The following is a 16,364-nucleotide window of genomic DNA, read 5'->3' on the forward strand; positions in this document are numbered from 1 at the left end:
AGATTTGCTCTTGCAGGGGGAAACTTCCTCAGCATTGTTGTTTCTGCTGGGCTGGGGAGGGCTCAGTGCTCCATCCCAGGGAGCAGAGCCAATTAGCAGAGACAGGGCTGTGCATCCCAATCCTCCCGTGCCACTGCCAAGCTCCAGCTCCCAGAGCTCTACCCAGGGTCTTTCCTGGCTGAGCAGCCTTTGACGTCGGCGCTGCTGCTGAGGCAAGGGAGACACAGATGGATTAAAATAGCACAGCTATTATCAGCTTTGCTCAAAATTCTGGTTCAGTTTAAATTCATTTGTCAGGAGAAGAAGAAAACTGACTTTTCCTTTGAGTGGCTATTCTCCCTCCTGGCTCCAGAAGTATCTCAGTGCCAGGAATAGCAGAGTCCAAGGCCTCACAGCAGAGCCACCACTTGGCTTCCAAGGATGCTCCCAAATTCTTTCCAAACCCAACCGAGTGCTGGGGGCTCAGGCTGCCTGTTCCACTGGACAGCAGTGAGATACAAGAGGCCAACCCCATCCTGCTGCCCCAATTACTTTTGAGGTAAGGAGCCAGCCCACACAAAGAGAATTCCCATTGGCCTGCATTCACAGCACCTCTGCTCTAACAGCTACAGGCTTCCTCAACTGACCTCTTCTCTCCTCTCCTTCCTCAACTCCACTTCCCCACGCCCTCCACTAGGATCAGAAGATGTTTTCCTTTCTCCTTCCCCCCTTTTCTCGTGGTAAGTCTTGCTGAATTCATGAAAAAAAAAAGCCAAACTAAAAAGATGAACACATTTCACACATAGCTGCCCATCTCTGGAGACCACTGAAGCGAGAGCAGGAGCTGCATCACAGGGTACTCTGTGGCAGAGCCCCTGGGACCCCCCCTCCCCTTCCCTGGGGATGGGGCTGCTCTGCTGATGTGCTTGGCTGGGCACGAGAAGGGTTCATTAGGGACAGAGGCCTCCCGCTGGCCCTGGCCATGGTGCAGGCAGTGCACCCCTTGCTTGCTCTCCTCTGCATGTCTGAGGAGGGATTCACCACTTCTCAACCCTTTCAGAGCCTCCCCTGGTCTCCAGCTGGAGACAGACCCTTCCCTGCCATCCATCCATCCCTCCCAACCCTGCAGCACACTAGCAGCATGTCCAGGAAAGGGGGATTCAGGAAGGGGAGCCTGGGTTTTTATTTAATTTGTTGAGTGCTGCAGCTGCTTCCAGGTAAGGAGATGTGGAATGCCTGCCCTCCTGCAGAGCCTGCCATGGAGTTTGGAGAGGATTGCTGTCACCCTTCTCTGAGCAGGGGCTCTCTAGGACCACCTGCCCTCATGTGACTTGCTGCACCCCTGGCTCTCTCTCTGCTGGTCCTTGCTGTGCTCTGCAAACCCCCCTGACATGGTTATCGAGGCTTTTGCTGGCTCTGCTCCCTGCTGTGCTGGCATCACCTTGTTGGATTGCAGGTGTTCTCTGGGCCCCAGCTCTCCATCAAAAAGGAAGGGGTAACATGTCACCTTGTCAACAGGCTGGGATAGGAACAAGCAGAAGGAGCAGTCAGCTGCTCAAAAGATTAATTCAGCAGACAGCAGTGATTTTGCTCAGCTCCCCATCACTGCTGACCACAGCTTTCTGTGAAGCAGAGCTGACACAGAGTAAATTTTGGGTGGGAATAGCAGCATTTGGCCATAATGGGAGTTGATGCTATTCTTTCTGTGATGCTGGTTCCTCAATGCCCCTGAATCCTGACCCCCACCATAGAACTGCTCCCTGCTGGATGCTTAAGCGGGGCCCAAAGCAGAGCTGAACCAGGAGCAGGGTTACACTGGCTGGACTCGTGGACTGGCCCCATCACTGACTGCAGTGACAATATGTGCAAGACTCTTCTCCAGACACCACTTGTGCATGAAGAAGTCTCCACTCTGGGCATGTCAGAGACCTTATTTTGTTCCCTGTCACTGTTCACTCGAGTGAAGCCTCTGGCTGATTTGGGGGAGCTCCGTGGGTGTGCTAATTGCTGCCCACATCTACCTCAGCAATGCAAACCATGGGCTGCAGGGTGCCTGTATGGGGGTACATGAAAAGACTACTGTGACAGCTCTTCATCTGCCCTCTCCAAAGACCAGACCTTACCCTGGAAAAGCACCCACCGGTGAAGAAAAGGGCTGCTCTGAGGCAACACTTTTCCATCACATAGTAGCTGCAAAAACATGCAAACACTTGACCAGCTCTTGACCATTCAATTGAAATCCCAGAGCTTAAAAAGCAACCGGGGAGAGGAAAGCAGGATTCTCCTATCCCTTTGCAAAGGTTTGTTCCCTATGCAGGGAAGACCCCTGCTTCCCACTCATCCCAGCTTTGGAGGAATTGCCCACACTGTTTTGATTTGGAGTTTCCCACCTCTCTCTCTCTCTCATTTCAAATCCCTGTGTTTGCCACACCTTCTGCACTGAAAACAAAGCCATAAAAGAAATTAGAGGAGAAAGGGAAAAGACAGCCCACTGATCTCCCAATTAGCACAGAGCACTTAAGCAGTCAGAACTTTGCATTTTAATTGTAATCACTCCAAACACAAAAAGCTGAAGTGACAAACCCCACAGCTAATTCCAGTTGATTAAATAACTCCCCATCCCAACGCCTGTGTGTGTTTGTGGTTTAATTCCTTGGCCTCTGGACACAGCCCAGTGATAAAGGCAGTGTTTTATTTTTACTCTCCTCCACTCAAATCAGTGTGCTTCACTGAATCCTATTCCAGAGCCATGTCTGAACACCTGAATCCTTTCCCCTGGCCTGGACCATGCCCAGTGTTGAAGGCTGGAGGTGTGGGGTGAGGAGCAGGTGAAAACAAGCCAACACAGAGTTCACAACATAGCAGAATAACTCAGGTGGGAGGGAGCTCTGCAGGTGCCTGGTCTAACCTTTGACAAAAGCAGGACCACCTTTGAAGTCAACTTAACTAGTTCAGGTCTGTTCAGTCAAATAATGAGTATTGCAAGTAGAGAGATCCCACAGCCTACCTGGGCCTGTGATTTGATGGCTAACTGCTTTCACTATGGAAATTTTTTCCTTTTATCTAGTAGAACTTCTTCTGTTGCAATTCTGCCTCTCATCTTCTTACTGTGAAAATTAATTAGGATCAAATTACATCAGAAGGGAGGCACACAGACCCACGAAGAGCTCTCGATCCTCTGTGTAGAGCAAGATGTGTGGTGCAGCTCCGAGCACAACAGACCCAAACCAAGCCACAGATCCACATATCCTGGGGACTGAGCTCCACATCAAGATGTGTGTAGTTATGTACACCAAGAGATAAGGCTCTCAAGAAGAAGCTTCCCCACAGCCTTCCCCAAAAGGGGCTTCTCTTTCCAGTATTCAGTATGGACACAGTGTTGGATCTTCCAAGGTGGTCTGTGCACTCTCCCCACCTCCTACCCACAGTGCCCCCTCTTGCTCTTCAAGCACAGGGTCTCTCCATTTGAGTCTGATGTGCTCTCCCTCCAGGAACAGACACCCAAGGTAAAATCAGGATGGAGACCAAAAATGATGACGTTTGTCACCAGCTGAACCAACATCACCACAGCAACACTGTGTGTGGAAGGACGTGCAGCAGGGAACTGCATATGAACCACAACAGTGCAGGAGGAGCTGTGTGAAGAGGAGTCCAAGACTAGGGCTGCACATGGTGGGTCAGTCCCTTTCCATTAATGCTCCTGCATCAGGTCCTAAAGGTGGAATCACAGGATCATGGAATGGGACCTTAAATCTCCTTTAGTTACAACCCCCCTGCCATGGTCAGGGACACCTTCCACTAGACCAGGCTGCTCAGAGTCTCATCCAACCCAGCCTTGAACACATCCAGGGATGTGGCATCCACAACTTCCCTGGGCAACAAGATGTCAGGGACATTATGTGTAAGAGCAGGATCAGGGTGTGGACCTTTAATTGGGATACTGGCAATTCCTTTTGAAGGTCCTGACTGAGAAAGCTGGCACAGACATTGGGAAGAAAAAGAGCTACGAAAACTGAGCACAGAGCCCTGTAACACATTTATTAAATTAGACAGCAGAGAAGCAGGTAGGAGGTGTAAATCCAATGTGACATTACATAGGAAACTCCTCCTGAAGTGGAATCTGAGGGGCACAGTGCCTAGGACCCCACTGCTTCACTACAAAATGTTGCTCTGGGGTAATCATGAGCCTACTCAGGAGGAGCTGGTTGTTGAAGGAGTCAGAGGACCGAAGGTTTGTGTGACCTCTCTGGTCCCCATTGTTCCTGCTGCTTCCACACAGCAGCTGGAATGAAATGTCAAGTTGGTCTTTAGAGCTCGGAAGCAATGAGGTGCTTCTGCTGTTCTACAGAGTTCACACAAGGATTTTCTCCTTTTTTTTTGGCTTATTGTTGCTTTGTAAATTAGTTCTTTTAATCAAAGTGTCCTTTACCTAAAAACAATTCCTGGAAACAAAAGGACAAGTAGATGTGAGGGCTCTACCCTCCTCTAGCACACATCCCTCTCGAGTCCTGCAGCTGGGGCTGGTGCAGCACAGCTCACACCAACGAGCAAGGGAGAAGCAGGCTCCTAGTCATTCCTCCCCAGCAGGAGAAGGGATGCACAGTGTCACCTCAGCTCTGACACTGTAAATTCTGCAGGTTCTCACCTGCACTCAGATCTTGCACAGTCAACCATGCACTTCAAACATATCCCCTTTGCTGCAGGAGTAGCTCAAACTCTTTTTGTTTAATACAATATGTTCCAGGATATCAAAGCCCAAGACTGTGGGCAACTCTGAACTTTCATTTCCTCCTGTAAGTAGGGCTGTGCTCACGCAAACACACTATTTTCTGTTAGTCAAAGTGAAGAAGCAATTCTCACAGAAGGGTGGGAGATGCAGAGTGTATGGCTTTACACTGAATCAGATATTTCATACAGAAGGCTTAATTCTTTTTTTAGCCCTCATAGGAAGAAAAGAAATGAAGAAACTAAGTAGTCTCACAGAACTGGGGCAGGAGGAAAAATCCCAACATAGGCTCAGCAGTTACAGTCAGGATGTGGACTCAGCTCCCCCCTCTGCCCAAAGGGGTTGGAAGCAGCAGGTCCCACATCTCTGGGGTGGGCAGAACATACTAGGCTGCTCCACCCCTCCCATTTCTATGGCTTTCCAGTTTTCATGAGCAACTGAACGTTCACTGTTAAAGAAGGTAGAGGCCATGAGCTGCATCCCCAGAACATGTTCTCCAGCAGCACCAGGGAGTGGCTTTGACCTTGGCCTAAGAAAGGATCAGGAGATGGTAGGAAGCAGACAGGCTCAAGTCTCCCTTTGTTATTCCATTGTCTGTCTTTAGGGCCTTTTTGGCTGTGCTCAGGAAATTCCTCTCCTGTGGGAATATGGTGAGATAGCCCCATGCCTCAGGAAAAGGCCAGATTTTCTGCTCACATTCCTCACTCCACAGACCAGCTCCAACCAGACCAGCACTAGTCGTTCAGACTTCCAGCACACACACTGCAAAGTGATCACATCCAGGGGACAACTCCTCTGCCAAGGTCCCTGAGAAGAGCTGTTTGGTCTACAAAGAACTGAGGAGCGACCCAGACACTTGCCAACATTGATCCCTCAGCCTCTGATTAAGCAGGAGGACAGAACTCCCCCTTGAACACGGCTGGGGCAGGGAAATCAGGCACCTTTCCACAACAGAAGACTGTTTGCTTCAGTCTCCCTCAGCCCCCTTCCTTCCCTCTTGCTATACATTTACAGCAATAAATCATTTCATTAATTTGCCTTAAGGGGAAATACAAACCCTGTGTAGGTAATGGAATTTCTAGGGACAGAAACCCAAATCAATCACTGGAGCTCACCATTCATTCATCTCCATTAGCAAACACATTTGCCTGCCCTGCTGGCCCTGACCCCCCAGGTGCACTGCCTGCATTTCACAAAGCCCCATTTTCTACCACTGCAAGAGCAGCAAGACAACAGAGTTCAACAACTGCAGTATTAAGAAACAGCCTGTGCAAACCTGAACTCTGAAGCACTGGATACCATGGAATTAGCACACCTGAGGAAATCCCTTCACACTTCAAGACCTCCTTAGAGAACTTGCCACCCCACCCCTTCTCCAAGAGCTCAGGGCCTCTTGCATCCCAGCCATGGAGGGCAGGGCTTTCACCAGATATATTCTGTCTATCTCAGATTTTACCTTTTCAAAGCCAGGAGTTGTCTCAGAAGTCCTGTCCCAAATGCCAGTAGATCTTCTGGGATGACAGGAAGCAGGAGGAACAGAGCTGCTCCATGGGCTGTGACAAGGGCAGTCACAGTGCCACAGTGCCCCAGCACAGAGGGCTGGCAAGGAGATTAACTGGCAGCCCAGGAACTGTGAGAAAAACATGAGGTGAGGAGAGAAATCCAATGCCAATCCCAGCAGCAAAGCAGGACAGAGCTGAGCACAGACCCAACAGCAGCACAGCTCATTCCAGGGCCAGATCCCAGGTGGGATTTGTCCACAGCAATGAGCTCAAGGCTGAGCCCCCACAGCTGAAATGGGGAGAAGTAGGGCTGGGTTCACAACAAGCTTCCATGCCCCAGGCACACAAAAGAGAGCAAGGACAAATCTCCATGGGCAAACTTGGTGTGTGTGTGAGTCCACTGGGGTATTGAAAAAAAATAACAGCACATTAAATAAAACAAGGGCATTGAACCTGTCGAGGACTATGGGCTGTGTGGCCTGGTTAGCTGTCCCTGCTACCAAGTTCTTGCAGCTCCAGTCTTACTCCTTATTTCTTTCTTTTCTAAGCATAACTGACAACTGTGAATGACCTTCTGTGTTTCATTCATACTCTTAGGAGCCTTTCCCCTCTCTCGTTTTTATTTCTGCTCTGCATTTTATTTCTGCTCTGTATTATTTATTTCTGCTCTGTATTATTTATTTCTGCTCTGTATTTTTTATTTCTGCTCTGTATTTTATTTCTGCTCTGCCTTCATACAATGCATCATCTCTTCCTTGTTTGCCTTCTGGCTGAAACACTTAACCAGCTGAGGTTTCCCTCTCCTAAGACTTTCCTGTCCTCCTGGAAAGCTTACAGAAGTGCTGAGGCTGCAAGTTCCAAGAAGATGCATGGAGCAGGTGGGGTTGCTGTCCTGGGACTGTGGGATACTCTCAGGTTAATTTGGGAAATTAACTTCAGACTCAGCAGCTGCTGTGGCTGTTTGTACTTCAAGGGAGCAGGAAAATGCTGATGGTAACAGCTGCCTCTGTGATTTATAAGCCATACAGGAACATCTAGCTAGCTCTGGAGAGCTGCATACGGAGGGGAATTTCCTGTGAATGACCTTCTTTAACAAAAGGTACAAGGCATGTGTTTGAGGGGGAATTGCAAAAGACTCCCTCAGTGGCGAACAGTTTCATCTTCCTTTTGCCTGTCTACACATCAATCCCCTCCCAGCCATAAAGAATGATGACAAAGTGCTGATCTGAAGACACTTTCAGGGAAAGGATCCTCTGTAAAATTCTGTCCACTCACCTCTGAGTTCTGTGAAAAAGATGCTTATCACTGTTCCAGCCCCTCGACATGACTCTGCCTATGAACTCTGCATAGTGGCAAATAGGACAATGTGCATGCAAATATCTGAGGTGGTGAGGTGATGATTAAACATCCTCATCTGTTTTATCACAGAACCACAGAATGGTTTGGGTTGGAAGGGACCTTAAAGATCCAACCCCCTTGCCATCAGCAAGGACACCTTCCACTAAACCAGGTTGCTCCAAGCCCCGTCCAACCTGTCCTTGGACACTTCCAGGGATGGGGCAGCCACAGCTTCTCTGGGCAACCTGTGCCAGGGCCTCACCACCCTCACAGCCAAGAATTTCTTCCTAATATCTAATCTAAACCTGACCTCTGTCAGTTTAAAGCCCTTATGATTCCTGACACCCTCCTGTGGACACCCTTTTCATACAATTAGGGTGACCTAGGGTCAAACAGCTTCTGCCAATGCAGCACTCACATTGTCTTAATAGGTTGCAGGAGTTTCTCCCCAAGCTGCACAGCAGATACCTTATCCTGCCTCCAAGGATTCCAGTGCATCCCACTACTCCAGCTGGACAGCTCTACCAGTAAATAATGTCATCTCATTGGGATGACAATCTGCTCTTCCCAAACCATCACTGCAGCAGGAACAAGCTCTTCTCAGCAAGAGGAATTCTTGTACATTCCCTATCAAGACCACAAATGCTCTGATTCTGCCACGCTCCAGTGGAGCGGGATCTGCACCAGGGGACCTGGAGACCTGAACTCTGCATTTCTGTTTCTTGTTTATACCATTCCTGGGTGGTCACTCTTGCTCTGCTCACGTACCTCCCCGGGCATTCACATGCTCCAGTCGTGGGATTCCTCATCACTGTTTCATAACACGAAGCCAGGTGGAAACTCTGTCCAACAAAAATGTAAAAATGAGCAGTCATGTGCTTCTGTGCTACCCTTGCTTATACTGCATTGATTATACCTTTTTCTTTGTCCAGCAGAGCTGATCAGAAACACTGTTTTGAGAGAATCCAAGAGGAGAAAATTATCTTCTCCCGTGGGGGTTTGGGGGTGGGCACATAGATGTTCATTACAGGGAAAGGGACCTCAGGAGATTCTGGCCTGGGAACAGAAATGCTGTTAGACACAAATATTCAATAATCGTGAGTTATTTGCAATTCCATTTTTCCAAAGTCTTGTTTTTTACTTGAAATCTATTACCTGGTTAATAACATTTAATGACAGATTCCTTTAATTTATCTTCTGCTAACAGGCTCCAGCAGTCACATTTATGAGAGCTTGTCTCCATGACAGAAACTTACTTTTCATTTTTAAATGCAAACACAGCCCTGGATATATTCCCATGAATCTAAGAACATGTTGTTTTTGTTTTTTTTTTGAAGAAGGACTTAAAACTAGGCTCATGATTAATTCACCAAATTAAATTAAACCAAACCAGTTGGCAACTCTGATTTCAAGTTGGCTCATTTTCACCCGTCTGACTTCAAAATGGCAGAAGGGATTTTGCTCAAAATTTAGAATAAAAAAAAAACAAACAACACATCAAAACTTGCCTTGGGAAAAGGAACAGCAACTATGAATAAAAAGATGAAATATTACTTTTGTTTCCTCCTTGGTCATCCAACGCTGAGCAGAACAGTCTTGCCAGCAGGGCACGGCAGGCGAGGGGTGTCTGTGTCAGCCCACAGTGGTGTCCACGTGCAGAGCTGAGATGCTGCAGCAGTTCCTGCTCAGGATACAGGCTGAGATCCACCTGCATGGCTGGTGGTGCTCAGCTCCCTGCTGACTTTCCACCCTCCCCTAAAAAAGAAGCTCCACCTGTACCTGCAGCACCCGCCTTTAAACTCGGGACTTTAACAAACCCGGCAGCAGCTCCTGCTGTGATCTGCACAGCACCCGGGGAGGGTGAGCCTCCCCATGGCAACAGAGACATGAATCCAGCTGAAAATGAACTCATCATTCACCAGCAAACCCACGGAGTGAGAGAATATACAGCGTGAGGCCGTGGGTGGGTGAGGAGGGATGTACCCGTGGGACCGGGGACGTGCCGGATGGGCCATTCCCAACAGCGCCGCTGAGAGCTCTGGATCACGGCACCAAAATGTGCTGCATGCAGAGAGCTCTTCCCTCAGGGCCTGTGCAGCAGAAATTTTAGACATGGGGAGTGAGGAACACAGTCTCGTATCTGCCCTATGTGCTGGTGCTGCTTCTTATTTCACTGGTTACACTTTCTGATTGGTTTGGGGAGTTTACCTGACAGCATCTCCTCAGAGTGCTGGGGATGAACTCTTCTGGTGTCACACCAGTGAAAGTACAGGTGGATCTTTTTTCCATATATTATAGGAAATCAGACCCTTCCTTAACACAGTAGGGAGCTCTTCTTTAGGGAGCTCTTCTGAATCTTGATCAAGGACCTGCCCTGTAAACACACAACATGGACGAGAGTGATATTTAAAACAGGCTACAGAGGTGAATTTTTGGTCCTAAAACTGAGATGATCATACAAAACCACTGTCCATAATGGGTTATATAAGTCACATTTTTAACCAGACTATTTTCTGAGCTACAGACCTTGTTATCATAACCTGTGCCTTCACTATTGCAAGGCCAGGCTCCTGCACGGTGTTCAGTATGATGTCAAAACTTAAACAACACTTAACCAAAGCTGGTGCAGACCCTGACACAATCCTTGTCAGCAAAATCTGTTGCTGGGTTGTTTGACCCCCAGAACTTTAACTTCATCTGGTTTGTATGAAGCAGGTTTTACATGTTGTTTTTTTCTTTTTCTTTTTCTTTTTTTTTTTTTTTTGGCCAAGTAGCCCCTGTTTTGGAGGTAAGACAACTGGCTGGATAATGTTTGTTCTTCTTTTCCTTTTCCTTCAAAAATCTGCATTTTGTCAAAAAACTGTTAAAAAAAGGTGAAGTCACGGTTTCAAAGGAAATGCTCTTCAGCTGCACTGAAATAAAATAATTTATTTCATTTAAGTTTCAGTAGCAATTTTGGGCTCAGTTTTTCTCAATTTCCCTCCTTCTGCCTCCCTGAAATTAGTCAATGAAAATTGTGTTGATACAGATAAAAATGTAATTTATTCTCAAACACAAAATGCCATGAAGACATATCAACAAAAAAAAAGAAATCTTTTGACATTGAAGGTTTCACATGCATTAAAGATATTACTTTGAAATTTCCAAAACAACTCCTTTTTCTTTTTTTCAAGAATCTCTCCTCATTCTCATATTGAAGAGACTGTATATTTGCTTTAATGCACGACAGTTGGCAGAGCAATGCACTAAACTCTGCCTTGTTGCTCACTTCCAAACTTTTGGAGGTTGAGCTGCAGTGGCATTTCCTGCAAAGAGAGTTAGGAGAGATGTATTGATGCTGTTATACAAACTGATCTTGAGGGTTTCTTCTTTCCATCAGCAAGAGAATTTCCACAATAAACCGGTCTGAACATGCTTTAATGTTTTTACAAACTTTGCATATCACTTTGGATATTACTATTACAGAACTTAAATGCCCAAGCCATTGAAAAGTCAGAGGAGCATGGATGCTTTAATCACTTAAGGACTTGTGAAATCGTGGAGCTCTAGCATTATTTGAATATTAAATAAGTTTACTAGCACCATTAATGACCATTAATAATTGCCTTTGACTGTTTCTGTTGGGGAACAAAGTCTCTTTAGCTTCCATCTGTGGTTTTGGGGAGGATGAGACCCTCAAGAGTTTGGACATCCCAGACTGAGGACCAGAAGCCTGGCTCTCCTGTTAGCTTTCAAAGAAACTTCAGCTTTAAGGAAGTGGGGAGTCAGTGCTTCTCACTCATCCCACATTTGCTTAAAGCTGAAGTTTTACCGGGAATGAGGAGATAGGAAGAGAGGGCAGTGATACCTCCAGGGCTTCCCCACCACTGTGGCTGTAACTGCAGCTTCTGAGCTCAAAGGGCTTTTAAAGACCAGAGCTGTCCTGATGGCTGGTGAGGAGAGCTAAAAGTTCAACTGTCATAGCTGAAGAAAACAGGATAATGGGTTTATATTATATATAGACTTCAGTGGGAAAAAAAAATCCAAAGGCAAAAAAAGAAAAAAATCTTCCTCCCCATTACCTGCCAAATATCACACAGTCAGTTTGCTGGGCAGATGGTGACTTCAGCTGGTGTTGGAGAGGTGACCAAGGACTGGATTTCACATGTTGAGGGCTGAATGCAGTTCCTAGTATGATTTTTTTTCCCCTGACTTCTGGTCCCAGCTGAGAAGAGCTCCAGATGCCTGAATGCCCACCTGGAGCACATCAGGCAGTGCAAATGTTCCTGTTTTCCTGCCTGGCTGTGGGGGGACAGCATCTCTCTGCTGCAGGGATACAAGGATGGTATCAGTGCAAACAGACTTCCAGCATCCCACCAGCATCCCTGTACCACTCACTTTTCCTTGTGTTTTCAATCCTTAGATTTATGTTTACAGAGTAAATCCAGATCAAGCTGTGAGGAACAGAGCCTGGATGGAGCATGGACACCCAGTGCAGCTGTGGTGAGGGACTTTGGGGTGGTAACACTGCTCTGCACCACAGGGAAGGGGCATTCAAAGCCAGCTCCCTCCTTTTACCTGCTGTCAAATCTGACCAAGCATCCCACCCCCTCCCAGCATCCCCCCACGCCCCCAGGACACTTCAGCACCCACTGAACACACTCTCCCACTCTCCTGGCTGGGCAGACAGGCCTGACTTGCACATCCAAAGACTCCTAGATGGTCTTTTAAACCCTTAAAAAGAATTTGGGAACTGAAGACAGCCTATGATCATTAAATACCTCGATACCCTGCTCTAAGTGCATCACTTGGTTCTGCATATGGTCCTGTGTAATAAAGCAACCTGTCCTCGTGGGAGGTGTCCCTGCCCATGGCAGGGGCTGTTGGGATTAGATGATCTTTAAGGTCCATTCCAACCCCTCAACATTCTAAGATTCTGTGTTTCTAATTCACTTTTGATTAGCATGGCAAAGTCTAGAAGGCCTTGAGTGCTTTACTCGCTCGTGGAAATAGGATTGAAGACCCTTTGAAAGTGTAATCTCTGATCTTTGTTCCCCAAAGTTAGGGTAAGTCACCCTCACTGAGGTGTAAAAATAAGACTGGGAGTTTATTCCAATTTTCCCCTCTGGTCTAGGCCGTGCCATAGAGCTTATGCATATTCCAGCTTTGGGTTCAACCCAGCAGAACGCTTGGACAAGCAGAAAACTTTGCTTAAGCCTCAGCAAAGTCCTTTGGACACACATTTCAAGTGGCATTAATGTAGTTGTGTTCAAAGTTAAGGACAACTTTGAGTCCTCTGGATGGCAAGGTACAGATCTGGCCTAAAGACAGTGCCTTGAAAATGGAAACACGTAGGACATTCAGACCAGCAGAGAAGGAGTTGATTGTTTCACCTTTAAAGGCTGTATTTTATAAGTGTTACTTTTGTTCTGGGTATAGGAAAAAAAAAAAAAAGCGCAAACCCAAAAGCCCAAGAAAGATTCCTAACAAATTAATAATCAACAGTGTTCAAGTACATTTATGTCCACATACAGCATTTGTTAAAAAAGAAATATTTTTTTTTTGTGTTTTAACACCTTTTTTCAAAAAAAAAAAAAAAAAGAAAAAAAAGAAAAAAAGAAGAGAGAATAAATTAATGTACACATTACATTATTTTGGCACTGGTATGGACCATTTTTAAAAACATTTGCTGTTAGTATTTATAATGTTTGTACAAAATTGTAAACTATTTTCAAGTTTGTTGGTTTTTTTTACTTTTGTTCAACCGTCACCTTTCAAAAACTGTCACTGCAGGAACGAACAAAACCCCCAAAAGAAAACCAAGGCAACTCTCTTTGCCCCTTCCCACCCTTTCCTGCCCACTCTCCCTACAAGAAGGTGAAGGAGACAGTTTTTGAAAGCACCTGGCAGCAGTTGGTGAGCAGGTCCTTCCCGGGAGCCTCCTGCAGTGGGGGGTGGGCTCCGTGGGCTCCCACAGACACAGCCCAGTTCTGAGAGCAGCAAGTGCCCCCCACCACTCACACCTTCCCACCTCTAGAGTAGACAAAGATGGCTCTTTAGGTCATTTTATTTTATTTCTTTGTTGGTTTCCCCCCTCCTCCCCCCTCCTTTTTTTTTTTTAATAATTTTCTCTTTTTTTTTTTTTTTTACAAAAATTTCTACATCTAAATCACTTTGCTAGAAACATTATTTTTCTTTCGTTTTTTTTTTTCTTTTTTGTTTTTACATTAGTTAAAGCAGAATCTGCTTTCGTGAAAAAAGACAAGGATCAAGGTCTTATTTCATGCAGAAAATGCAAATTAAAGATCATAAAAATGGGTGGTTTGTTCTGGTTTGGGGTTTTTTTTCTTTTTTTTTTCTTTTTTTTTTTTTTTTTTTTACAACGCTGTACAGGATGCAACGCAGCCACTCAGAGTATGTTAAGATGGTTCACAGCAGTCCCTTGGATAGAATACATTGACACTGACATTTTTCTTCCTGTCCTGTTGCCACTGTTGTCCAGTTGTTTGAATTTCAGGCCACAGAAATTGTCCCCAGTTAGAGAAGACGCCGCGGCTTCTTCATCTTCGAGAGGAAGATGGATGGGTGCAGCTTGAGAGGATGATACACTGGCATAAATGGAATAGATTTGCCTGGGAAGGATGCCCCAGCCTTGCTTTCAGATCTCTTGGCATAACATCCCTGTGGTGAGCACGCCGTGAAAGGCCATTTGCCCTTCAGAAACAGGTCTCTCTTTTGAAAGGGGATGTGATTTCACACAAAGACACAATATTATGACATGCCAGGCAATGGAAAAAAGGAAAATACAACCCACACCACAGACCAGACAAGAGTCCTGCCACCAGGGTCACGTGTACGTGCCAGCAGATGGGATATTTCTGGGTAACTCCTGAGGCTTTCCTTTATCCTCAGTTTTTCCATTTTCTTCTCTAGCACCTAGCTGCTCATCTTCCCAGATACTAGAAACCCTTCTCTGTGACAAATGCTGAGTCTTTCTAGGGGTTTGTTCACTCAGAATCTTCCCTCTTGGCCTGCCAAGCACATTGGCCCCAGCCCAGTGAAGCTGTCAGATCCAGGCAAGATTTTAAGGAGATGCACAGTCACCAGGGCTGCTCCTGTGCTCAGGCTTGAGCAAGGCGTGGGGCTTTGCTGGACTGGGACACTGGGTGGGCTTAATCTCTGCTTTGCCCATCCCCTTCTTGCTTCAGTGCAAGTGAAATGGGAGAGGAAAGGTTGCCAACTCCCTTGCTAACCTTGCTAGCCTTGGCAGGGGCTGAAACTCAGGGACTTCTGCCCAGTCTCTGCCTGACAGAGCCTCTGGAACACGTCTCCCTTCTCTTTGCCTCAGAACTCAAGGGGCAGGAGGGTAACAAGATCTCTGACAACAGCCTGGAAGCTGCACTGGCAAACGACCTGTTCCTGTTCAAAACACCCATCGTGGGTCCCCACACGTCCCTGAGGTGGGAGCACAGTGGTCCCCAGAACTTCAGGTTCTGTGGGGCACAGTCTCTGGAGAAAAGAGGTTAAGCACCACCAGTTATGCCAGCACAGCTCTCTCACAAGGTGTGCCTGCCTCCTCTCTGGCCTCCCACCTGACATGTCATGATTTTGTGCAGCAGCCACCCTTGCAGGGAGGAGTTCCCTGCCCCCCTGCTGCACTCACCACTGAGACCCTCTGGTCCTGCTGGGAGCCACCATTGCCTCAGCACAGCCAGGAGATGGTGATGGGAAAGAAGAGACCAATGAAAGGCATCATCCCCTACAGCTGAAATTAAAGAGGATTCCCTTTAGGACCAAGTGGGTCAAGCAGGTTTGTCCCAGTGTGGGGCAGAGCATCTGTCAGCCAAGGGGCAGTGCCAGTTCCTTTCTCTGCAGGTAAGAGGTGAGATCAGCCACAGAGAGAAAAGCCTCTGCTAACCTGTTCCTGATGCTGAAAACCCAGCCACTGCCCTTTGTCTGGGTCCCCAGGAGGCAGCAGCATCCCAACAAAGCGAATCACAGTCTCCTTCCTTGCTGCCTCGGCCTTTTGGTCCCCAAACCCTCCCCACCAGGCTCAGCAGCAACAGGACTATCTGCAGCTGGGCAGCATAAGCCACATGATGGCACATCCAGTGAAGAACACTGTGGTCAAGACATGTCCAGATGTCTGGGAAAGTCAGGGAAAAGATCTTTGGCCCTTCTGCCTGGACACTGTCCACCACTTGCCCAGCGAGGTCCTGGACTCAGCATCTAACCAAGTACAACAATTAACCCTGGTGCTGGCACAGCACTGAGAGCTGGGAGGCATTAGCCTTTACAGAAGGCAAACCAATACTCATCTACTGTTTAAAACACATACTGGAAGAGAAATTATCACCCTCTTCAAAAAAATAATGTTACTCACCACTATGCTATCTCATCCTTTTGGGGGGAAAAGTCTGCCAGCATAAATGCCAAGCTCAGCCTGTGCAAAAGATAAAATGTGCATCCCTGGATCACAAGTGGGTCTATCACCTCTCCCCTCTTTGTCATACACATATTCAGTATTACTCAGTTAAGTGCTTTCTGCCTGTGACACTGGGAAGTTCTGTCTATCTTAGATGGGAGCAGGCAGCCCACAGCCTGGAGCTGGGAACTGGAGGTCTGGGATGGTTTGGATCCATTATCTCCAGGGGGGTGTGATGACAGTATCAGATTCTCAGAGCAAGGGACTACATTTTGTCCCAGGGTTTTGTTGTCTAGAGCACAAGGGAGTGCAGAAGCTCCTGCTCACACAACTCTTTTTTGTTTTGTCTCAGCAAAACCCCTGTCCCTGGTTACCCACCAGTCCTTGGGGCCTGTTTGTCAGCAGAAAAGGCTGA

The sequence above is a fragment of the Manacus candei genome, unplaced genomic scaffold (genome assembly GCF_025592945.1).
Source record: "Manacus candei isolate 608988 ecotype Guabito, Panama unplaced genomic scaffold, ASM2559294v1 h1tg000003l, whole genome shotgun sequence".
NCBI classification, from domain to species: domain Eukaryota; kingdom Metazoa; phylum Chordata; class Aves; order Passeriformes; family Pipridae; genus Manacus; species Manacus candei.